Source organism: Alexandromys fortis, unplaced genomic scaffold (genome assembly GCF_014885135.2).
Source record: "Alexandromys fortis isolate MF-2015 unplaced genomic scaffold, M_Fortis_MF-2015_v1.1 scaffold_159, whole genome shotgun sequence".
NCBI classification, from domain to species: domain Eukaryota; kingdom Metazoa; phylum Chordata; class Mammalia; order Rodentia; family Cricetidae; genus Alexandromys; species Alexandromys fortis.
In genome coordinates, this window is record NW_026068031.1 from 2,199,556 (window position 1) to 2,224,683 (window position 25,128).

General features: G+C 39.5%; 1 protein-coding gene across 11 annotated transcripts in view; it reads right to left on the reverse strand.

The window, feature by feature from the left end:
* The window catches only part of Numb (NUMB endocytic adaptor protein), a 122,643-nt gene that overhangs the window by 76,597 nt on the left and 20,918 nt on the right, over positions 1-25,128 (reverse strand). For 10 of the 11 annotated variants that reach the window (XM_050164536.1, XM_050164534.1, XM_050164537.1 and 7 more), the window contains exon 2: positions 18,384-18,520. The exons of the other annotated variant lie outside the window; for it this stretch is intronic. The gene's annotated coding sequence lies outside the window, so the exon portion shown is untranslated. The remainder of the gene's footprint in view (positions 1-18,383; positions 18,521-25,128) is intronic. 11 annotated transcript variants of the gene reach the window in all.

Genomic DNA, 25,128 nt, shown 5'->3' on the forward strand with positions numbered 1-25,128 from the left:
CTAAAGTAGCTCTTCAGACTTGCTGCACCTTTTGTCCAAGAGTCTCAATTGAACAGAACAGTTACTTTTACAGAGCAACACTTCATTTATGTTCATCTTCATTTATTTCAGGTTAAGAGAAACTAACAGATGGAAAATCATGGAGTTACTTTATACCTGGTCCACAGGCTGAGACAGACAGACACTGAGCCTGGCGTGGGCTTTTGAAACCTCCAGGCCCACTTCCAGTGACACACCTCCAACAGGGCCGCATCTCCTAGCCCTTCCCAAATAGTTCTACTAACTGGTGACTAAGCCTTCAAATATATGAGCCTACGAGGGCCATTTTCATCAACTACAAGGGGGAAATGTCACATTGACCAAATAAGAATACTATTAATTTTTCAGAAACCTGAAACATCTTTAAAATGATATACTTTTTGAAAGCTACACTAATTGAAAACTCTTCTGAGAGCCTGAGAATTCTTAAAATGTTATCTTTTGGGCAATACTTGGTAAATTACAAATTTCTATTTTTCTTAACAAAAATAATGGGCAAATTACTGCCTGCTTTCCCTTACTATATTCCTGTTATGTAAAGCATCTACTGGCTCTTGGTGACAGAGGTGGCTGGCTCTTCATCAATATTTCTTGTACTACTGTACAGATGTGTGCAGGGGCCACATGTTATTTCAGGTTAAAAAGATATTGTTGCTTCCTGAGCTGATTATAAAAAAGCATGTAGAAATAATTGGAGATATTTAAGCCTCCTTGAGGAAAATTAAGCTTGGTTCCTGTATTCCTACAAAGCAAAAAGCTACCTTCTTACAAGGTTATGTTAGACCATTCGAGCACCCATAATCAGCATTTTTATTTTATAGTTTGTATGTATCCATGATTATATCTCCCCCCCCCCCCGTTTTCCCATCTGGTGTTTGTCTGTCACATACATTGTAGACTGTCTTCATGTAGTGTGGAAAGCCATCCTGTGTCCATCATTTATACTGCAAATGTCTTCCAATATTGAAAAATTCTAAAGGCCAGACGATGGGGACATTTCTGTGAAATACTGTTTTTTGGAGACGGCACATATGATACACTCACAAATACCATCTTTTGAACATGACATAAATGATACACTTACAAATGCACAGAAGCTGTGGTTATCTGAATAAAACCTAAGATCATAATTCTAGCATGGATGGGAGAAGCTACCAGATGAGGAGCTAATGGAAGCTGATGGCTGCAGAGGGAGTGAGAATCCTTCTTGGGATATACAGTCTCACACCCATACACATATGGGCAGCACTTGTTGGATTTAACAGATTATTTACAAAATAATAGGACAAGAAATTGGGAAGGACATGTGTTATGGGGGATCTGGGAGGAGTTAGAAAGAAAAAAATAAATGTGTATGATCTTGTTTCACTGTATACATGTATGAAATTTGAAGAATAAATTTAAAAACTTAAAAAATGAAAACCATTTATTAAAGGTGCATGCCTTTAATCCCAGCACTTGGGAGGCAGAGACAGGTATATCTCTGTGATTTTGAAGCCAGGCTGGTCTACAGAGATAGTTCCAGAACAGCTAGAACTGATACACAGAGAAACCCTGTCTTGAAAAATAAAAACAAAAGAACATCATGGAGTTAGAATTAACATTAAACTTAGTTTGGTTCTAAAGTAACTGTTTAGGCTGAAGACATTTAAGCCCCAGCACTGCAGAGCAGCCACATTTTCTTTGATCTACTATAGTACCAAATTTATAACTTTATCAATAAAAGATACCTAACATAACTCTACAGAATAAGTAAGTAAGTCTGTCTTGGGACAGAGGAGACTAAAGAAAAAGTAGAGTCAAATTAATGATCAGATTAGAGCTAGAAAACTGTTAAGAAAAGTCCTTACTATGGCTTACAAAGTTTAGCATGATTTAGCCTTTACCTACAAGACCAACCATCCCAGTCTTCTGTGAAACTATAAACCTGCCATCTTTCTCATCTCAAAGTCTTCAATCGTTCTCACAGGCATTGCTTTCCCTGAAGTGAATCTGTATATCCGTCAGAGCTCCGCTCACACATCACTTCTTTAACCACCTCCACACTGTAACCAAACCAGCTACCTCTAGAAGTTTATAATACCTGAGCCTCTCCTTTACTGTTTATTACAATTTTAAATTAAAAAGTGAGTATTCAATAACTGTTTTTCCTATAAGAATGTAAGTTGTATGAGGGCAGGATTCTCATACACCAAATTAATGAATCAACATGTTTTAAACTATTAATTTGTTATTTTATAAGTTATTATTCTTAATAAGCTGAGATATGTATTTCCAGTTATAGCTCCAGTACTGTGTAACACCCCTTTTATCCAACCAATTCTGGTACAAAAACTGTTTTTAAAACAAAGAAGCTAGAGAGATAGTTTAACAATTAAAGAGTGCATACCACTCTTGTAGAGAACCTGAGTTCAGGCCACAGCACCCACATCAGGGAGTTCACAACCACCTATTACTCCAGTCCTGGGGGTCTCACACTGTTTTCTGGCCTCTGCAGGCAGCCACCCCTCCACACACGAGTAATTAAAAATAAAACAAACCTTTATAACAAATAAGGAGACAAAGCAATTGGGATTTCGGAGCATATTAGAGAAAAACAAAAAGTAGAGGTAAGCCTAGCATTTTCCACTACCTTTTCTGAAGGACCAACTGTGGGTCAGAGCTTCTAAGGCAGCTGCAGAGACAGAAATTAGAGTTCAGAGCTACTGAAACAGGCAGAATTTGAGGGGCTGTATTTGTTAGGGTTTCTATTACTTCAATGAAAAACGGTGACCAAAAAGCAAGTTGGGAAGTAAAGGGTTTATTCAGCGTACACTTTCAAAGCACTGTTCGTTACTGAATGAAATCAGGACAGGAACTCAAAATGAGCAGGATCCTGGAGGCAGGAGCTGATGCAGAGGCCATGGAAGGGTGCTGCTTACTGGCTTGTTCAGCCTGCTTTCTTAAAGAACCCAGGACCACCAGCCCAGAGACGGAACCACCCACAATGGGCTGGGCTCTCCCCCATCAATCACTAATTGAGAAAATGCCTTACAACCAGATCTTATGGAGTCATTTTCTCAAAATGTTCCCTCCTTTCAGATAACTCTACTTTGTGTGTCAAATTGACATTAAGACTAGCTAGCATAAGGGCTGAAAGTCCAGAGAAAATGCAATCACAGAAAAATAACGCTAGATATCCAGTATTATTTCTGTTCTCCGAATAATTTAGTGAATCCTATTCCGTGGGTGAGGCAAGGCCAAGAATTAAGCAAACGGCCTGTTTTAAAGTATAAAAATAAATATATAGGGGGCTGGAGAGATGGCTCAGTGGTTAAGAGCATTGCCTACTCTTCCAAAGGTCCTGAGTTCAATTCCCGGCAACCACATGGTGGCTCACAACCATCTGTAAAGAGGTCTGGTGCCCTCTTCCGGCCTGCAGGCATACATGCAGAAAGAATATTGTAAACATAATAAATAAATAAATAAATATAAAAGTAAATAAATAAATATATAGAACCTTCAGATTAACTAAGAAAGAAAAAAATTAAAGAGTTCAAGATCTGTCAAAAAGAAAGATCCTGGCAAACACCCCAGGATTCCATTTGATAACCCTGAAGAGCAACACTTGAAGTAAGAGAAACTGGATTTAAACCAGCCCTTGAGAAGCCTAAAACAAAGGCTCGAGCCACCTCAAACCCACAGATGAAGGTCACTGGCTTCTACTTTTAACTACCATTAGAAGAAAATTAAATCCTCTCTAGTGAGCCATATTATCAAGAGCGTCTATCATTTCTCATATACAACTTTTGACATTCATTTTAAAAATTACTAGGAAAGGTGACAGAGAGGACCAAATGATTGAAAATCAAAAGAAAAAGCAGACAACAGAAAAACAAACAAAATGAAACAAAAAAAACCAAAAGGCTATAAACATTGTAATTACCAAATACAGACTTGAAAATAACTATGATTAGCATGTTTAGGAAATAGGTGACAAAAATTGCCAGAGAACTGCAATCTATTAAAACAAACAAACAAAAAAACCTAGAATTCTAGAACTAAAAAAAAAACATACTATATAATTAGCAATATAGCAGATGCCTTTACAGTAGATTGGATATTAAGCACACTAGAAGATACATTTGTACAAAACAAAGAGGTTGGGAAGCACAGAAAACAGCATGAATGGCTAGGGATGCAGCTCAGTTGGTAGAATGCTTGCCTAGCAATGCAGGAAGCCCTGGGTTCAGTCTCCAACACTGCAGAGAACAGGTACAGTGGCACAAGCCTCTAAGTCCAGCACGAGAGAGGTGGAGGCAGGAAGATCAGAAGTACAGATCACTCTTGACTACACAGTGAGTGGAGGCCAGCCTGGGGCATATAAGAACTTGGGGAGGGCTGACAGAGCTACCTATTTTAGTTCCTGTCTCTCCTGGTTCCTGTTCTTGTGGAGGAACTGTCTGTTCTGTTAACTATTATCCTTGTTTTTTTATCCTGACGAGGAACAGTGCCTCTGTTAATATTAAAACCAGGCTTTGCTTGTTAAAAAAAGAAGAAGAAGAAGAAGAAGAAGAAGAAGAAGAAGAAGAAGAACTTGGATTTGTTTGTTTGTTTAAAAAAGAAAACAGCACGATAGACAGATGGAACTCAAGGAATGATTAACACATATCTAGAATGTAGAAGAAAATGAGCAAGTAAAGCTGAAACAACATTAGAAGGGGTAGTACAGGCTTTACAAACTTGACAAAGGACAAGTATCAGTGATGGACTTTGTCTTAAACATAAAGCAAACACACAGCAGCATTATTTACAGCTTCTTTAGCTACAGCAATAGACTAGGAATACAATAGAATGATACACTTGAAAGGTTGAAAGAAAATTATTTTGAGCCAGGAATTCTATGTCTGATGGACAGATTCTTCAAAAATTAAGTCAAGTATGTGTGTGGGAGGCACACACCTAAGTCCCACCACTCTGGAGGCAGAGGCAGGTGGAGCTGAGTTCAAGACCAGCCTGCTCTGAGTTACAGGACAGTCAGGACTGCTACACAAAGAAACCCTATCTTGAAAAACAAAGAAAACAAAACAACAAAACAAAAAATAATTAAGGCAAAAATAAAAAAGCTGTCTATTAAGAAAACTTCAGATGGAAGCATGGTAACAGGAAAGAAAAAAGCACTGCAAAGAAGCACAGATAAAATTAAATAACCATGGGTTATTCCAAATAACAATGATATCTCAACAAGAAAGACTATATGGGAATAATAATTGGAATGAAAGAGCTATAAGGCACAGGAAAAAAAATCAGTAAATCATGTGCAAAACCGAGACGTATATTTACTTTGCTTAAATGTAGGCGGCTGATCCCCAAAAAGAACCAACTGTGCTCCCCTTACAAGCATCTGTTTGCTGTAGTCTGGATCTTAAATGACTCTCAAAGGTCTATGTGTTAAAAGCTTGCTACATATTTTTAATTTAATAGTTCGGAACCCAGGGTCTAGTACATGCTAGGCAATGCTCTACAGCAGAAGTCATGGGACTTCTAGAGGTGAGACCTAATGAGGAATCTTCTGATCACTGAAGCAAGTCCTTTAAGTGGATGCAGACACAAGCTCCTTCCTCTTCCTCTTTAATTTACTTCCCAGTCAGAAAACAGGTGGTGGCACCATGCACAACCATGCTACGACTGCCCCGTATAACAGCTAATAGTGACTCTCAACATAACTATCTAGTATAATCAAAGAAACAAGCCTGTGTGCACGGCTATAAGGGGTTCCCTAGCTCAGCTAAACTGGATAGAGGAAGGCAGAGCCACAGGAGATGAGCATGAGCATTCATTGCTTTCTGCTTCCTGACCAGATACTGTGCGGCCAGATATCACAAGCTCCTTCTGCCAGGACTTCCCCGCTATGATGGAAGTGTCCTCAAACTGTGAACCAAAGGAAACCCGGTTTCCTTTAAGCTGCTTTTGTTGGGTATTTTTACCATAATAACAGTAGTAATTAGAAAGATAGCATACAGAAAAGTGGAATCAGAAATGGGGTCACTGCGGCACTAAATCTGATCATGTGGCTCTTAGGCCTTTGGAAGTGGTCTGTAGAAAGAGTTTGGAACTATTGGCTGAAAGCCTTTGAATACCTTAAGTAGAGCTTAACAGGCCATTTGAGTAGGAGCTTGGGAAGATAAGAATGCTCAGAAAGAAAAATAAAAAAATAATGCATAGAAAAACAGACAGTAGCAACCAGGCTCAGGAACTCTCAGAAGAGAAGAACTGACCTGACCCACTCATGTGACACACTGCATTTTGTTCATGTTCTGAGAACTTGAATACTTGAATTTAAAAGTACTGAACTAATTTCCTTGGCAGAAGATATTTCATGACAGCACAGTATTTAGGCTATGGCATGGTTACTGCTCACTGCTCTTATTCAGAACTACAATGAGAGAGAGAGAGAGAGAGAGAGAGAGAGAGAGAGAGAGAGAGAGAGAGAGAGNAGAGAGAGAGAGAGATTGATTTGGTGAAGAAACTTTATAAGCAAGTTTAAAATTGTAGGTAAGGGGGGGCTGAAGAGATGGCTCAGAGGTTAAGAGCATTGCCTGCTCTTCCAAAGGTCCTGAGTTCAATTCCCAGCAACCACATGGTGGCTCACAACCATCTGTAATGGGGTCTGGTGCCCTCTTCTGGCCTAAAGGCATACACACAGACAGAATATTGTATACATAATAAATAATAAATAAATATTTAAAAAAAATTGTAGGTAAGGATGGTGCATCCAACAATATGTGCTGGCTAGTTTTATGTCAATTAGACTCATATGAGGGGAAGAACCCTCAATTAAGAAATGACCCCTGTAAGATAGGGCGGTAGGCAAGCAGACAGGGCATTTTCTTAATTAGCGATTGATGTTGGAGGATTCACCCCATTGTGGATGGTACCACCTCTGGGATGGCACCTTATAAGAAAACAGGCCGAGCAAGCCATGAGGAGCAAGCCAGTAAGCAGCAGCCTTCCATGGCTCCTGCTACAGCTCCTGTACCCAGGTTCCTGCCCTAAAGAACTGTTACCTGGAAGTATAAATGAAATAAACCCTTTCTTCCCCAAGTTGTTATTGTTGGTCCTCATAATTCATCACAGCAATAGAAACCTTAACTAAGACACAAAGCATCTGTAATTGTTAAATAGAAACAACACTCTCTTCACATGGACTATAGGAAAGCTGTCCTGAAGGCAAAAGCTCCAACTTATAAAAATGCAAATTTCTCAGAATGCAGAGGCTGAATGCTGACTCAGAATTTTGCAAAGGGGCTTCCCTGCTTGAAAACCATCCAGGAAAGTGATTTTGCAGATTCTCAGCCACTAAAGCTTGTAGAGATTGTGAGAACTATGGTCTGAAGAGGCCAACCTACATCTTAAGCTGGCAGGAGACCTGGGCAGCACTACCCACATGGTACTCATTTTGAAGGCATGAAAAATTCAAGAGAGAAGAGTCTTGTTTCCAGGTTTCAGAGAGTCACTTAGGCTCTCTGAAATGTGTGGCAGGACCAGAGTTCCAACAAGGAAGCTCAGAGAAACCATTGTGTGAAGCTACAAAAAATGAAGCCTAAACCAGGCATTGTGACACACACCTTTAATCTTAGCACTCAGGAGGAAGAGGCAAATGACCCTCTGTGAATTCAAGGCCAGACTGGTCTACAGAGTGAGTCCCAGGACAGCATGGGCTATGTAGGGAGACAGTCTCAAAAAAACCAAAACCAAACCAAACCAACCAACCAAAGAAAAGTAAATCCTAAATTGCACCAAAGACCCCAGCGTATTGGAGATGCCAAAATAAGTGTCAGACATGGAACAGAACTGACTCAAAAGTGAGCCTATCTGCGCTACAGGCAGTAGAGTTGGGGGAGTGGACCTATACAAAGCCCTTTGAGACCCAGACAATTACATCACAAGCCCCAGATGCCAGACATGGAACTACATGATCAGGTGTTTTCCCTCCTGGGTTTGGGTCTTGCTTTGATCTCATCTTTCTTTCCTATGCCCTCATTTCCTTACTTTGGAAATGGGGATGCTTATTTGGTATCATTGTGCATTGGAAGTACGTAATTTGCGTTTTGTTTGTTCAAGAGTTCACAATCTCTTAAGAGACTACCCGAATCTTATAAAAGATTATGCATTTATATTTTTAAATGGTGTTGGAATTATTGAAGAATACGGGATCTTTTGAAGTTAGAAAATGTACTTTTGTAGTGAGAGATGGTCATAAGCCTATGGAGACAATTAGGGGAAGGCTATAGCTAACAGTGATACATTTTGAGTTCACAAGGGTTGGAATTATAATAACTAATGATTCTCTGATTCTCTAAAATCACCAAGGAGACAAGACTCTAGAGACGTTACTAATATATTATTATCTTATTAAGTTAATGGAAGTAGAAAGATCCATACTAAATGTGGGTGATACTATTTCATGGTTTAGGGTTCGAGAATGCACAAAAAAAGAGAAAGTTGTTTATAGTAGCCAACAACTAATATAGAAACTAAGAACTGGTCAAAGTGTAGAGAGTAAGTGATGTTCTAATAAGTATCTATATTACTTCCTCCCAGAAGAAGAAAAGCAGAAAGAATGCTAAGTGCCAGACCAAGGAAGAGTAGTATGAAGTTCTGTCTTTTGGATATGACATAACCAAGATGCTCACAAATTAACAATAGCTGTGGCTACTGAAGTAAGACATGCACTAGATATGGTCTTTTAACGTTCCATCGTGGATGGGGTGGGAGGGCTGTTTTAAATCTTCAGTGATGCAGGCACTAGTAACTGATCCATAGTCCAATAAGAACATTCTACCCTCAAGCTCAGACAAGCAACTTTTACTAAAACTCAGTGAGTCAGCAAACAAAAATAAAATATGATAGGAGGAAAACTTGTTGGGAAGGAGTTGAATGAGAGTAGAAAGGAGTTGAGCAAGGATAACAGAGCAATGAAAATGTCCAAAATATATTGTATACATGTGTGTACATATGTATATAGCACGTACACATGCATACACACACATGTAAATGTCTGTGAAAACCAAAGTTAAATGCTAGAGGCTATTGTTAATGTTTTTACTCCCCTAAACCAGTTTGTTTGACCTATCTACATGAGATGTGCTTGATCGCATGTGGGTAGGAGTAAGTGGACAGGATGTATGCTTGCCTCTGATTGGACCTGATGGGAAATGCATTGAATTATGGGTTTTACCTTTTTAAGTCCCTGCAAAATGGGACTACAATGACGTGGCCATTTTCTGGAAATTCAGAGATGGACCTAGCCAAAGCCCATTCCTCTGGCCAGTATTAATTAAAGCTTGTTCCAAATTTGGCTCAAAATTGTGTAGTGGTCTTATTCACAACTAGTGGGATTAATAATCTGAGTGATTATTTAGAAATGGCTGCAGGATGGGGCAGGACACAGAAACCTTCATTTACAAGTAGTGGTTATTACTGATAACATTTAAAGCAGGGCTACAATGAAAAATAGTAAGTGCAGCAGAAAGAAATACAAAATATAATTTGTAGAGGAAAAGAGCACTAGAAGCTTAATGATGAGGCCAGGGCAACTTTGGAAGAAAGGCTGCAGTTATCCAGGAAGTTAGTGCTATTACAGAAAGCTTTGCTCTGCACGAGAAAAAAGGAAAGGGTGTCTCTCCAGGCATGGCTCCACCCATCAAAATTTCCAAGTAAAGAAAGGAAATCAAAGTAACTGAGCAAAAGTGCTGATGGTGATGTGATTCCAAGGGAGCAGGGTTCATCCCAAATGGACAGTGGAACTTGACATTGCTCTTCAAATGATGCTGGCTTTAGAGGCAAGAAGGATGAGTCTAAGAGTGAATGAACTATGGATTCTTCCATGCAATTCCAGAGCATTCATCACTCTGCTTTCTGACTTTGGATATAATATACCAGCTGGCTTGTAATGTCTGCAGCAATGACTTTCCAATCACGATGGACTGCACCCTCAAACTTGGCTAAAATAAGCCCTTTCTTCTTTAAGTTACTTTTGTCAGTTTATTCTTGTTAGCAAGAAAAAAAAATGACTAATAAACCTTACCATAAGCCAAAGCAACAGGGCCAGCAGATCACAGCCTTAAACATCCACAACTGTGAACTAACACAGTTAGTTTCTCTTTGGAAGATTATCTTAGACTGCTGCTACAGTAACAGAAAGCTTACTGCACAATGATAACTTATGGAGACATTTTTGGTCTTCATGGCCAGGTTCATTCTACTACTAACTGTGGGAAGACCAGAGACATGCTGCTAAAGATCCGATAAGACAGGCCTCACAGCAAAGATTTATTTGGCCTAAAATGTTGACGGTGCCAAGAACAAAAAAAATCCCTGAAATATAATGGAATAGAAGAGTGATGTGGGATGTCCTTCTGTATATGTGTTGCTTTCATTGGTTAATAAAGAAAATGCTTGGCCTGATAGGTCAGAACAAAGGTGGGTGGAGTAGACAGAACAGAATGCTGGGAAGAAGGGAAGTGAGTCAGACTCCATGCCTCTCCTCTCTGAGACAGAAGCAGGTTAGAATCTTCCTGGTAAGCCACAACCTCGTGGTGCTACACAGATTATTAAATATGGGTTAAAGCAAGATGTGAGAATTAGCCAATAAAAGGCTGAAACGAATGGGCCAGGCAGTGTTTAAATGAATATAGTTTCCGTGTAATTATTTCGGGTGTAAAGCTAGCCGGGTGGCGGGACGCAGCTCGCAGCTCCTTCTACATGGCTGGCTTACAGTTTCAGAGGGTTGGTTCATTATCACCATGGTGGGACATAGTGGCATGCAGGCAGATATAGAGCTGGAGAAGGAGCTGAGAGTTCTACATCTTGATCCACAGGCAGTAGAAGCAATTCTGCGACACATTGGGCATAGCTTGAACATGGGTAACCTTAAAACTGTCCTCCATAGTGACATACTTCCTCCAACAAACCTGTACCTACTCCAACAAAGTCACTACCTAAAAGTGCCACTCCCTACCGGGGTCATTTTCTTTCAAACCTCCACAGTCAGGCTTGGTGGTAAGCACCTCTGCTCACTGGGGGTTCTTGCTGACCCAGTGTTTGTAGTCTTGATATAATTGTCTCTAGTACTCTGTGATTACTGAATATATACATTCAGACTCTGCTGATTAGACACTACTTTGGACAACTTTACAAACAAAAGAAAACCTAATTTTTCTTTTCTGCAACAAGGGAGATAATAAAACAGTAACCCATTTCATAGCATTATATAAAGAATTAAGCCACCCATATAAATGTACTTGGCCTGACTTAGTACATAAATAGCACTAAGGAAATACCATTGTGAGCTGCACATTGTCCTCTGACCTCCACCCATTTACCAAGGGTACATGTCTATGTCTGTCTCTCTGTCTCTCTTCTCATACACACACAAATAAATGTAAATTTAAAAGACACTGAGTTATCCGTGCGAACACAAAGATGTTCAGCATACTATTCTGTATAACTTTGTATATATGTGAAAGGTTTCATAACAAATTGCAGTTAATATTACTTTCCTGGCTTGGCACTCCTACTATACATATGTAATATATAACGTCTATGGCAGAACAGGGTAATGAACACTTCACTGCTTTCTTGCGAATCTAAAACCATTTCAAAATAAAGGTTAAAACAAAAAATTCTGATAAATCTTATCTTACCTTCCTTTATTTTCCACTAACTAAACTATAAAACTGGACAAAGAATTAATTCTATGTAATACTGGAGCATCTAACAGTATCATAGTGCTGTATTCAAACACAGGAAAGTTATATAATGGTAACTTACATTAATAAGACAACCAACAACCACTATACAACTCTCTATAAGTTTTTTGTACCACTGAATTTTTTTAAACCAAGTTTTTTTTTAAATATTTATTTATTTATTATGTATATAATATTCTGTCTGTGTGCATGTCTGCAGCCAGAAGAGAGCACCAGACCTCTTTACAGATGGTTGTGAGCCACCATGTGGTTGCCGGGAATTGAACTCAGGACCTTTGGAAGAGCAGGCAATGCTCTTAACCACTGAGCCATCTCTCCAGCCCCTTAAACCAAGTTTTTAAAAAAGATTTATTTATTTACTATGTATGCAGTGTTCTGTCTGCATTTATCAATGCAGTCAGAAGAGGGCACCATATCTCATTATAGACAGTTTTGAGCCACCATGTAGTTGCTGGGAATCACACTCAGCTGGAAGAGATGGCTCAGAGGTTAAGACCACTGAATTTTTTTTTTAATTCATTAGAAATTCACCAAGTAAGATTGTTCAATTCTATAAAGGAAGCAGAGGCAAGAAAAACTTGGTGTGTGCAGTTAAGTTGATACTAGTTTTTCAAATTTAAACTGGACATTCATTCCTCAAATAAGTCACAAATTATTAAAATAAGAAAGAAAACTCCAAACAGACTATAAAATTACTGGCATATTCTGGGAAAAGAAGAAAACAAAGGCCAAGCTATAAATCTTATAGTTTGTCTTATTTGTACACTTTTATCTCTGCTTTTGATTATAATTGTGTATTTGTTATTTTGACAGCACAAAATAAAATCCAGAATCTATTTCTTTTCATTCTATTTAGGCATTTCAATACTTTTGACTGCTAACTTCATTAGATAGAGAAACACCTAAAATATTTAGCAAAGCATACTTCAAAGTATGTCTGTGAGGACATTTCTAGAGATGACTGGCAGACAGAGCAGCAACCAAGAAGAAAAAACCCTGCCCTCAATATAGGTGGCACTTCTAACAGGCTGAGGGCGGGGTGGCAAGACAGAACAAAAGGTGGAAGGAAGGAAGGCCGCGTGTGCAAACTGCATTCTTCCTGAATGAATGGTCTGCTGCTGCTGCTGCTGCTGCCACTGCCTGAACATCAGACTCCAATTCTTTAGCCTTTCAATACAGATTCAACCAGTACCTGAAGGGGACTTCCAGGCCTTCAGCCTCAGACTTGGGCTGCCTCACTGACTCCCTTGTTCTTACTTCCTAGTCTTGGACTGAGAAGGTACCTGGATTCTGTCTTTCTGAGCATGTGACTTCAGCTGTGTAAGACAATCTAATAACATTCTTTTATAAATCATATATGTATGATTGTATATAATTCAATTTTATTCCTCTTCAAAGTCCTAATAACTTTAGATAAGAAGAACTCAAATTTTTATTGAACACTCATCTTTTTCATCTTTTATATATTTCCCCTTTGGTTTTTAAAAATAAACCTTTTATTTTATCTTTTTAATTTTTAAATTTTTTTTGCTATTATAATTACATCACTTCTCCCTTCTCTTTCTTTCCTCTAACTCCTCCCATGCAATTCCTTGGCTCACTCTCAAATGTATGGCTTCTTTGTTGTTGTCTACATACACATACGTTAGTGCATTTGTGTGTGTGTGCACACGTGTGTGCCTATGTATGTATTCCTAAGTACAACCTGTTCAGTATGTATACTCTTATATGCTCTCAGGACCCTGGGTATTAGAAAACCAACTGAGGGCTCTTCCCTGAGAGAGACAATTTATTGTTCCCAGTCTCAGTGCCCCCACTTACCTGTGACTCTTTGTCAGATCTGAGGCCCCAAGCTTTCCTGTTTTTGTTTGTTTGTTTGTTTGTTTTTTGAGAGGGAGGTTGTTTGTTTGTCTGTTTGGTTTTTCAAGACAAGGTTTTCAGTATGTAGCCTTGGCTGTCCTGGAACTCAAAGAGACCGGCCTGCCTCTGACTCTGAGGTGTGCACCACCATGCCCAGCTTAAGCTTTTCTTAAGATTGATTTATTTTATTTTATGTGTATGAGTATCGTGCAGGCATGTATGTATTGTACCATGCAATACGTCTGGTACCAAAGATGGTCAGAAGAAGGCATCAGATCCTATGGAACTGGAATTATAAATGGCTATAAGTCACTATGTGGGTGTTCGGAAATGAACCTGGGTCCTCTGCAAGAGCAACAAGTGTTCTTAACCACTGCATCATCTCTTCAATCTCAACTCTTTCTTTGTTTTTTGAGATGAGGGTCATACTTTATAGCCAGGCAGAGTGACCTTAAACCCTCAATCCTCCTGTCTCCGTCTCTGTAGTGTTGGGATTATAAATATGTACAACACTTGGAGCATGCCTAAATACAAAAACACACATATTTTGAGACAAAGTCTTGCTATGTAGCCTTGGCTGATCTAGAACTTACTATACATACAGAATGGCTCAAACTTGCAGCAATCTACCTGCCTCTGCCTCCCAAGTCCTGAAGATTATTACAGTGCATGCCACCATATCTGAATAGCTAAGCTTCAGTACTGGAAATCAAATCTGTGGCTGCACGAACTAAATTATTTATCTGGGTCTGTTAGATGGTTCAGTGGAAAAAGGTGCATATTTCCAAACCTGACAACCTGAGTTCAATGCCAAGGTTACCCAGGGCAGAAGGAGAGACCTTACTCCTAAAAATTGTCCTCTCACTTCCACATGTGTGCTGTGGCACTTCTGCACCCCTGCCAAACACACACACACACACACACACACACACACACACACACACACACACACACAATCTTAAAAATACAAACAATGGGGCTGGAGAGACGGCTCAGGGGTTAAGAGCACTGACTGCTCTTCCAGAGGTCCTGAATTCAATTCCCAGCAGCCACATGGTGGGTCACAGCCATCTGTAATGAGATCTGGTGCCCTCTTCTGGAGTGCAGGCAAACATGCAGGCAGAACACTGTATATATAATAAATAAATAAACAAATAAATATTTAAAAAAAATACAAACAGTGACAAATCATATCCCTGAAAGATGACAAGAAAAGCTGACTCCCTATAAAATGCTCTTACAATGTGATGCTGATAGTTTTGCCTTCAAGGGGTAGGGTTGTGTCACTTCCCAATTCTCCTAACCTACATTGACTTTTTTAACTTCTAAAAAAGCAGAATGAAGTAATACTATGTGACTTCCAAGCTAAGTAAAGTAAATCATGTGCCTTCATCCTCCTCTCTCAGGATGTTCTTTCTCGAGTCTAGGAACCATGCTGTGAGAAAGCCAAACAGTCACAAGGAGAAGTGTAGTATAGGTATTCTGGCTAACAGCCCAGGCTGAGGACTTGGCCAAATCAGCATTCACCACCACACACAGGAGCGAACAAGCATTCAAATGATTCCAGTTCTTAGCCATTGAGTCATACCCCTAGCTACCTCACCTCATACCATGTTAATGAGGACTAGCAAACCCATCAAGAATCTTAATCAGATTGCAGACATATATAAGCAAAACAAACATGCCTGCCAGGTATGGTGACGCACACCTTTTATCTCAGCACTCAAGAGGCATAAGCAGGTGAAATGCCGTGAGTTAAAGGCCAGCATGGACTACATAATGAATCGTAGGCCAGCCAGGCCTTACATCAGAGTAAGACCCTATCTCAAAAAAAAAAAAAAAAAGATAGGCAATCTTACCAAAAGCAATCTAGAGATTCAATGCAATGCCCATCAAAATCCCTGCAAAATTCTTCAAAGACCTCAAAAGAAGTGTACTCACTTCATATGGAAAAGCAAAAGACACAGGATAGCCAAAACAATCTTGTACAATAAAAGAACTTCTGGAGGCATCACAATCCCTGACTTCAAACTCTATTACAGAGCTACAGTACTGAAAACAGCCTGGTACTGATATAAGAACAGACAGGAGGACCAATGGAACTGAATAGAAGACCTGGATATCAATCTATACATCTTTGAACACCTGATCTTTGATAAAGAAGCAAAAAATATTAAATGAAAAAAAGAAAGCATATTTAACAAGTGGTACTGGCATAAGTGGATATCAACATGGAGAAGAATGAAAACAGACCCATATCTATCACCATGCACAAAACTCAAGTCCAAATGGATCAAAGACCTCAACATAAAGCCAGACACACTGAACCTTACAGAAGACAAAGTGGGAAGTACACTTGAATGCATTGGCACAGGGAACCATTTCCTAAATATAACCCCAGCAGCACAGACACTGAGAGAAACAATTAATAAATGGGACCTCCTGAAACTGAGAAGCTTCTGTAAAGCAAACGACACGGTCAACAAGACAAAACAGCAACCTACAGATTGGGAAAAGATCTTCACCAACCCCACATTGGGTAGATGACTGATCTCCAAAATATACAAAGAACTCAAGAAACTTGACATCAAAAGAACAAATAATTCAATAAAAATGGGGTACAGAACTAAACATGAACTCTCCACAGACGAATCTCAAATGGCTGAAAGACACTTAAGGAAATGCTCAACATCTTAGTCATCAGAGAAATGCAAATCAAAATAACTCTGAGATTCCATCTTATACCAGTAAGAATGGCCAAGATCAAAAACACTGATGACGACTTATGCTGGAGAGGTTGTGGGATAAAGGGAACACTCCTGCATTGCTGGTGGGAATGCAAGCTGGTACAACCCCTTTGGATGTCAGTGTGGCAATTTCTCAGAAAATTAGGAAACAACCTTCCTCAAGACCCAGTAATACCACTTTGGGATATATATTCAAAGGATGCTCAATCGTGTCACAAGGACATGTGCTCAACTATGTTCACAGCAGCATTGCTTGTCATAGCCAGAACCTGGAAACAACCTAAATGCCCCTCGACCAAAGAATGGATAAAGAAAATGTGGTACATTTACACAATGGAGTACTACACAGCAGAAAAAATAACAACAGCTTCAATTTTTCAGGAAAATGGATGGAGCTAGAAAACATCATTTTGAGTGAGGTAACCCAGACACAGAAAGACAATTATCACATGTACCTACTCATAGGTGGTTTTTAAACATAAAGCAAAGAAAGCCAGCTTACAAACCATAATCCCAGAGAATTTAGATAACAATGCGGACACTAAGAGAGACTTACATAGATCTAATCTACATGGGAGGTAGAAAGTATAAAAAGACAAGATCTCCTGAGTAAATTGGGAGCATGGGGACCTAGGGGGAGGATTGAAGAGGGGAGGGGAGAGGCATGGAGGGGAGCAGAGAAAAATGTAGAGCTCAATAAATATCAATAGAAAAAAAATAAAAATAAAAATTGTGTTGGCTGAGCTGTGGTTGCATGAGTGAGACCTTGGCAGTTCAGGGTGGAGGACCAAGGCAGGTGACAGAATATGCTATGCAGAGAGAGCTTGAGTGTGGAGTTTATTGAGAAGAGGGACAGGCCTGGGCGGTGGTGGTGCACGTCTTTAATCCCAGCACTCGGAGGCAGAGGCAGGCGGATCTCTGTGAGTTCGAGGCCAACCTGGTCTACAAGAGCTAGTTTTAGAACAGGCTCCAAAGCTACAGAAAAACCCTGTCTCGAAAAAACAAACAAACAAAAAATAGATAACTGATGATAGATTGATGCTTTAAAAACTACTAAATCTGGGCTGGAGAGATGGCTCAGTGGTTAAGAGCATTGCCTGCTCTTCCAAAGGTCCTGAGTTCGATTCCCAGCAACCACATGGTGGCTCACAACCATCTGTAAAGAGGTCTGGCGCCCTCTTCTGGCCTTCAGGCATACAGACAGAATATTGTATACATAATAAATAAATAAATAAATATTTTAAAAAAAAAAAACCTACTAAATCTACAATAATTTGTAAGAAAATCCATAACTGTCATATAAGTTCATAAACACATTTGCAAATGTTAAAAAAAACTTCCCTAAGTTTTACCACTAATATCTTCACAAATATTTTATAATACAAAAAGTATATTACCCACTATCTAAGAGTTGGATGCTTTGTTTTTACCAAGAAAAAAAGGTTAAAAATGTAAAGACAGGGGACTGGAGAGACGGCTCAGCGGTTAAGAGCACTAGCTGCTCTTCCAAAGGTCCTGAGTTCAATTCCCAGCAACCATATGGTGGCTCACAACCATCTGTAATGAGATTTGGCACCCTCTTCTGGTGTGCGGACATACATGGAGGCAGAATGTTGTATACATAATAAATAAATCTTAAAAAAATTCCCTTAAAAAATGTAAAGACAGTTAACTAGTTAATCTAACAAAAAATAGGAAGAGTGCTAGACAGACAGCTCAGTCTTTTAGAGCGTTGGCTGCTCTTCTAGAGCCAGGTATGATTCCCAGCACCCACATGGTAGTTCAAAATAATCTGTAACTCCAATTTCAGGAGATGGACTGCACTCTTCTGGTCTCATCAGGCACCGGGCATGCACATGGTACACAAACATACATACAGGCAAAATACCCATACACATAAAATGAAATTCAGAAAAAACAGGTAGGAAGGACTTTTCCAGCAGTTAATAACCCATGTTTCCATTTCCCACTGTCTTCCACCTACCTGTATGAAGAAGATTTCTGAGGACTGTGGCCCACCAATATTCCAGTCTGTGGCTATGTATCAAGATTTTGGTTGCCAAAGTGGCTGTACTGGCAATCTCCCCTGGAAAATGTCCCTTAGGCTCCAAAATCTGAAAACTGCAAGGAAAGAAAATTCTAAATATAGATACCTCTTTTCAATTTCAATCCCTTATAATCTACCTCCATAAACTGAAAAGGCAGCTGGCAAGATGGCCCAGTGGAAAAAGTGCAAGCCTTTTCCACTGAGTTTAATCCCTGAACCCACAGTAGAATCAGAGAATCAATTCTCCAGTTTCCCATGGTCTTCCACATGCACACTGTGGTACGCACCCCTATCATGTACACACACGCACACACACATATGCAATAAATAAAAATGTACAGGCTGAAAGAAAATAACAGCCTCTTAAGGCACACAGAGACAAGTTTCACTAAGAACGGGAGTCAGATCATGTTAAAATAGAGAGGGAATACTCTTCCAGCCTCAGTTTTGTTTTTGTTGTTTTGTTTTGTTTTTGTTTTTAGGGTTGTCTCCCTATGAACCCAGGCCAGTCTAAACCTTGTGATCCAAGTACTAGTATAGGTGTGCCTATCTTACCTGGTCCCATCTCTACTTTCTTACGAGTAACTACTGATCCTAATTAAGACATGGATTTTCTGTGCCTGATTCTTTATACCACAAATTCTCACGTGATGGAAACTGAGGAGATAGGATGACAATTTGGAGGGTCTGGGTCTGGACTCAGTTGTTACTCTACTCTGCTCTAAGAGCTCTGACACACCCCTCAGTGCAGTTCTTTCTTTAAAAGAGAAGATTAAATCAGCAATTCCTAAAATACAGAAATTCACCTAAACAGGAGCCAAGTATGACAAGACAATATCAAGTTTCAACTGTGCTTAATATGAGTTGCCGTTCCTAGTTTTCCAGGTTAAATTCTTCTTTCATTATAGTATGAGAGACAACATAGTAGTAGTTGTTTTTTTAAGTGTTGTGACAGAGTCAAAACAGCTGTAAGAGTCCACTGCTGGGACTACAGGCATTAGATCAGATACCACACCCAAGTGGGGGACAGCCAGTCTGGACTTCACAGTATGCTCCAAGCCAGCCGGAGCTACAGAGGAAGAACCTGTCTCAATATATCAAGTGATCCATGCCTATAATTCCAGCACAATGGAGATGGAGGCAGGAGAATCAGTTCAAAGTCAGCCTCAACTTCACAGTGAATTCAAAGGCAGTCTAGGCTATATATATAAGATCTTGTCTCAAAACAAAACAACAAAAAAGTTATGAATTCTATCTTAAGAGTTTCTATTGCTGTGATAAATACCATGACCAAAGAGCAATTTAGGGAAGAAAGGGTTTATTTCAGCTTTCAGCTTTAGCCCATCTGGGGAAGTCAGGGCAGCAACAGAAGCAGTGGTTATGAAGGAACACTACACACTGGCTTGCCTCCCTGGCTTATTCACCACTGGCCTAGGGGTGGCACCACCTGTAGTAGGGTAGACCCTCCCACATCAATCATTAATCCAGAAAACACACTGTGAACAAGCTTGCCCACAGGCCAGTCTAGTGGGGAGATTTTCTCAGTTGAGGTTCTCTCTTCTCAAACAACTCTGGCTTGCTTCAAGTTAACAGAACACTAGCCGGTACAAAATCTGAAAGTAAACATTCTTAGGGCTTTTACCCAACAGTAATTTTTAGTATGTAGTCTAATTAGCCACATTCATCACACTGGAATTAAAATATGCCTGTGTTAAGAAGCAACACAAATTTATCATAAATGATATAATGGTGTTGTTTCAGAATAAAAAGGTTGGCAGCAGCTAACATTTATTGGGTACTAGTTGGCAGTTTCTCCTAGACAATTTCTATGAGTTAAGTCCTTTATCCTGACGGCTCATAAAATGAGGTATTAATACACTGTTCATTTTGCAACTAGGAAAACTGAGGTACAGTGAGTTTAGGAACTTCCAAGATCACAAAACTACTAAACAGTGGGGCTGAGACTGTTAATATTTTATTTTTTTTTCTAGATGCTTATTCTTTTTCTAATGATAGTGGGTTGATGGGCAGGAGTTGGGGAAGGGAAATTGTAATCAACATATTGTATGAAAAATCCATTTTCAATAAAAAATAGTTGTTTGATCTTAAAAAAATAAATAATAAAACAGATCAGGATACCTGACTGTAAAGCCCTTTATTTCTTTAAACTAATTTTATTTATATAACTCAGATTTTTTCCAAAACTGGAAACATTTGCTGCAAATAATTTTGTTAGCAGAACATAGAGCTTTTTATTATGTGGGCTAAAGATAAATCCATAGTGCTCTCAAAGACATTCTAATGTGGCACGGCAACACTGAACTGACACACCAAGTTAACCAGGGGGTGAATATTTATTTATTCAGCATGCACAAAAAGCCCTGGGTTCAGTCCCCAGCACTGCAAAATACTATTACTGATGATGATGTGGGGTATTTGTAATTTTCTTCCTCTCTTTCTCCACTCCCTACCTCTTTTGGGGTACTGAGAACTGAATCTGGGGCCTACCACTGAGCTGAATCCCAGCTCTCTTTCGTTACCTTGAGTTTACAAGTACACAGAAAGGGCTCATGTGTCCTGAAAGGAGGAACGAAGCAGAGCACAGCTGAGTAGCACTAACAATTTGTTTTGCACAGCCACCTACTCTCAGATAAGTTATAAAAGGAGAACAACAGCGGAACTTCATTCCACTACCAAAACAACTTCAACTGTAATTTGCAATTAGTTTTAGACAACAATGTGTTTCAGTTCATTTCTTCACTTGGCCTAATTCTTCAACAGACTAATGTTTTTGATATTTTACTTTCAATTTTAATGGCTGCATTATAAAATAGACTAAATATAGTAATAAAACACTAGAGAAGTCAGGCAGTAGTGGTGCACACCTTTAATCCCAGCATTCGAGAGGCAGAGTCAGGAGAATCTCCGTGAGTTTGAGGCCAGCCTGGTCTAAAAGAACAAGTTCCAAGATAGATTCCAGAAATACAGAGAAACCCTGTCNAAAAAAAAAAAAAAAAAAAAAAAAAAAAACACCACAAAGAAATGATAATAGGCACGACAATTGCTTTTCAGAAATGTAAGAAACCACAGTGCTAGTTAGAATACCTGACATGTATTTGACCAAACTCAACACCAAAAGTAGACATTTACAGTTCTGGGATAAATTTTACATTCTTCCATGACAACATTTCCCTTCTGTTTCTGTAACAGCAAAATATGTGAAGCCTCTTTATTGTCATTTCAAAAAAAAAAAAAAACCCGCTAACCTCCACAAACACCTGCTGCACATACCTGTGTGTACACTCATGAACCCATACACACATGCAAATAAAAAATAAGACAAAGGCTCTTTAGCTAAGATTGCATAGACTTCACAATTTTCTTTCCTAAAAAGAAAAAAAAATTCATCATAAATTTCCTAAGTCCAGGAACCTGACTTGTTTTCAAAAAGAAAACAGAGCCAGTCAAACTCTGTAGCGGGTCTGGAGAAACGCATGAGATCTGAAGCATCTAGACCCTAAGCATACACATAAAAAGCCAGCCAGAGCTGTGTCAGGTATCTGTAGTAGGAGACGGGCCCATTGGCCAACATTTCTAGTCAGTCGCTCTAATTCAGCAAAAGATCCTGTCTGGGAAAAAAAAAAAAAAAAAAAAAAGAAGGAAGATTCCTGACACCGATCTCTGGCCTCCATACATATACCTACATACATATACCTACACACACACACGCACACATACATATACTAAAATAGTTTTTGTAGAAAGAACAAAGTAGACATCAGATGATCCCCTCAACTCAGAACATAAAGAACTTCAGTATGTACACATCCAGAAAGAACGTGTACACACAAATGTAGAGGGTATGGTTAGGGTCTTCAAAATGAAAAGTGCGTTCAGATCTTAACAAAAGGAAAGGAGATAATGACATCAGAGCACTTGTCACTACTTGTGAAAGCAAAGGGGGAGGGAGGAAGGAGAGAGAACACAAAGATTATATGCAATTAAAAGACATTTGATTTAGAGACTAGAAATGGATAAAATAACTGGTACCATAGAAATACCAATCAAAATACCCACTTCAAGAACCTTTAATTAAGACAAATACAAAAAAATAAGAACAAACATCTCCATCTACCAAATCTTATCTAAACTTAACCAGGAATAAAGAAGTAAGAGCCCTATTATTTAGAAATCAGTAAAAAGCAAACTAACTTAGCATAAGCACAAAGGTTTTTTGCTGTGGGATAATGCTCTTGTACACTGTAAAGATTTGTCACTTTTATTAATTTAATAAAATACTGATTGGCCAGTAGCCAGGCAGGAAGTTTAGGTGGGGCAACCAGACTAAGAATTCTGGGAAGAAGAAAGGCAAGTGATGCAGTCACCAGCCAGAGAGAAAGCAAGATGAATGCCTCACTGAGAAAAGGCACTAAACCATGTGGATAAACATAGACAAGAATTATGGGTTAATTTAGTTTGTAAGAGCAAGTTAATAATAAACCTGAGCTAATAGGCCAAACAGTTTATAATTAATATAAGCATCTGTTTCTTTTGTTGGGTCTGAACGGATACAAGACTGGGTGGGACAGAAACTTCTGTCTAGTTTTTATATTGAAAAACCGATACCAGAGGCTGGGATGTATCACATTTGATAAGAGTGCTTGCCTAAGTAACTCTAGGTTCAATCTCCAGCACCACATAAACACCTAGTATGTAGGTGAGGTGGTAAAAGGCTCCTGTAATCCCAGCTTTTACAAGGTGAAGATAGTAGGGGTTTTGGTGGTGGTAGATACTTTGAATCCCAGCACTCAGGAGGCAGAGGCAGGTGGTTTGAGTTCAAGAATAGTCAGGGACAGGTGGTGGTGGTGCACGCCTTTAATCCCAACACTCGGGAGGCAGGCGGATCTCTGTGAGTTCGAGGCCAGCCTGGTCTACAAAAGCTACAGAGAAACCCTGTCTTGAGAGGAAAAAAAATTGTCAGGGCACTGAGCTCCCAAAGTTGAAGAGTGGGAGGAATGAGAATATGAGCAAAGAGGTCAAGACCATGATGGGTACACCCACTGAAACAGTTTACCTGAGCTAATAGGAGCTCATCAACACCAATCAGACTGGGAAGGAATAAGCACAGGACCAAACAAGTTCCTCTGAATGCGGCTGACAGTTGCATGGCTTGGGCAGACTGAGGGGTCACTGGCAACAGCACCAGGATTTTTCCCTACTGCTTGTACTGGCTTTTTGGAAACCTATTCTCTTTGGATGAATACCTTGTTCAACCTAGATACAGTAAGGAGGGCTTTGGACCTTCCCCAAAGCAAAGTGCCTTACCCTCTCTGAGGAGTGGATGGGGGTGGGGTAGAAGAGTATGTGGAGAGAATGGGGAGGAGAGAGTGGGAACTTGGATTGTTATGTTTAATGAAAAAAGATAGTTTTCCTTAAAAGAAAACAAAACAAAAGAATGGACAGGGCTACACAGAGAAACCTTCTTGGAAAAAAAATAGATTGCAAAATCAGAAGTTCAAGGTCATTCTTGACTACAGTAGGTTAGAGGTTACCCTGGAATATGTGAGACCTTGCTTCAAAAATTCAAATAGGGGCTGGCATGATGGCTCAGCAAGTAAAGGTGTTTGTTGCCAAGCTGACAACCTGAATTTGATTCCCACAACCCAAATGGTGGAAGGAAAGAAGTAACTCTTGCAAACTGTCCTTTGACCTCCACAAGTGCACCCAACACTAGGAAGGAGAACAACCCAAGCTAATACTGAGAACCTGTCTCAGAAAGAGGAGAATTAGGCAAGCATAAGGACCAGAGTTTGGTCTCCAGAAGCCAAGTAAAACTAAAACAAAAACCAAAAAAACCAACAAACAAAATCCTGGACATGGGGCCCCATGCTTGTATTCCCAGTGCTGGAGGGGAGTCATCAGGAAGATCACTAGAGTTCCCCAGACAGTTGGCCTACTCTGCTTGGTGAGTGCCCGAGGAATGCCAAATACACACAAACATATATAGACCTGAAAACAATGCTATCTTGCCCCTCACAGCCTCAAAGAATGGTGTGACTCTGGTATTACCCTACCTACTTAGGGCGTATTTCAGAAACTCATTTCATCAAATAAACAGAGATACTTAAGAACTAAATCCAAATACAGGCCTAGCTGAAACTCCACTAGGCCCAAGAACTCAAAGTTTCTAGGTATGGGAGCAATGTTGTGCTTAGTTAGGTACAAATTTCCTGGGATGCTGTCCTCTAACAACTTATGCAGCAAAAGAATGCCAACTCAAAGCATTCTCTCTCCAAATACCAGGACATCTATCTTCAACTGGTAAAATCACCTGTGAAATCTTTAAAAAGAAATTATTTAGGTTGCAACAAGCATTAAGGAGAGGAATCATGGGGGGAAAAAATCAGTGCATTCCACATGCACAATGAATAATAACTTACAATTTGCTTTAACTCCATGAGTAAAGAAGAAATCAGTCAAAAACATTTATAATTCAACATAGTGTGTGCCTGCAATCCCAGCATTTCAGACTGAAAGCCAAGGTGAGAAGGTCACAAGTCTGAGGACAGCCTGCTACTACATAGACAATGCCTATCGGAAAAAAAAGTTTTTAATTCATTGTAGAAGAAAAATTCTTGTCCATATGTACCTGAAAACTGTGGCTGTTGTTTCAATTTACTCT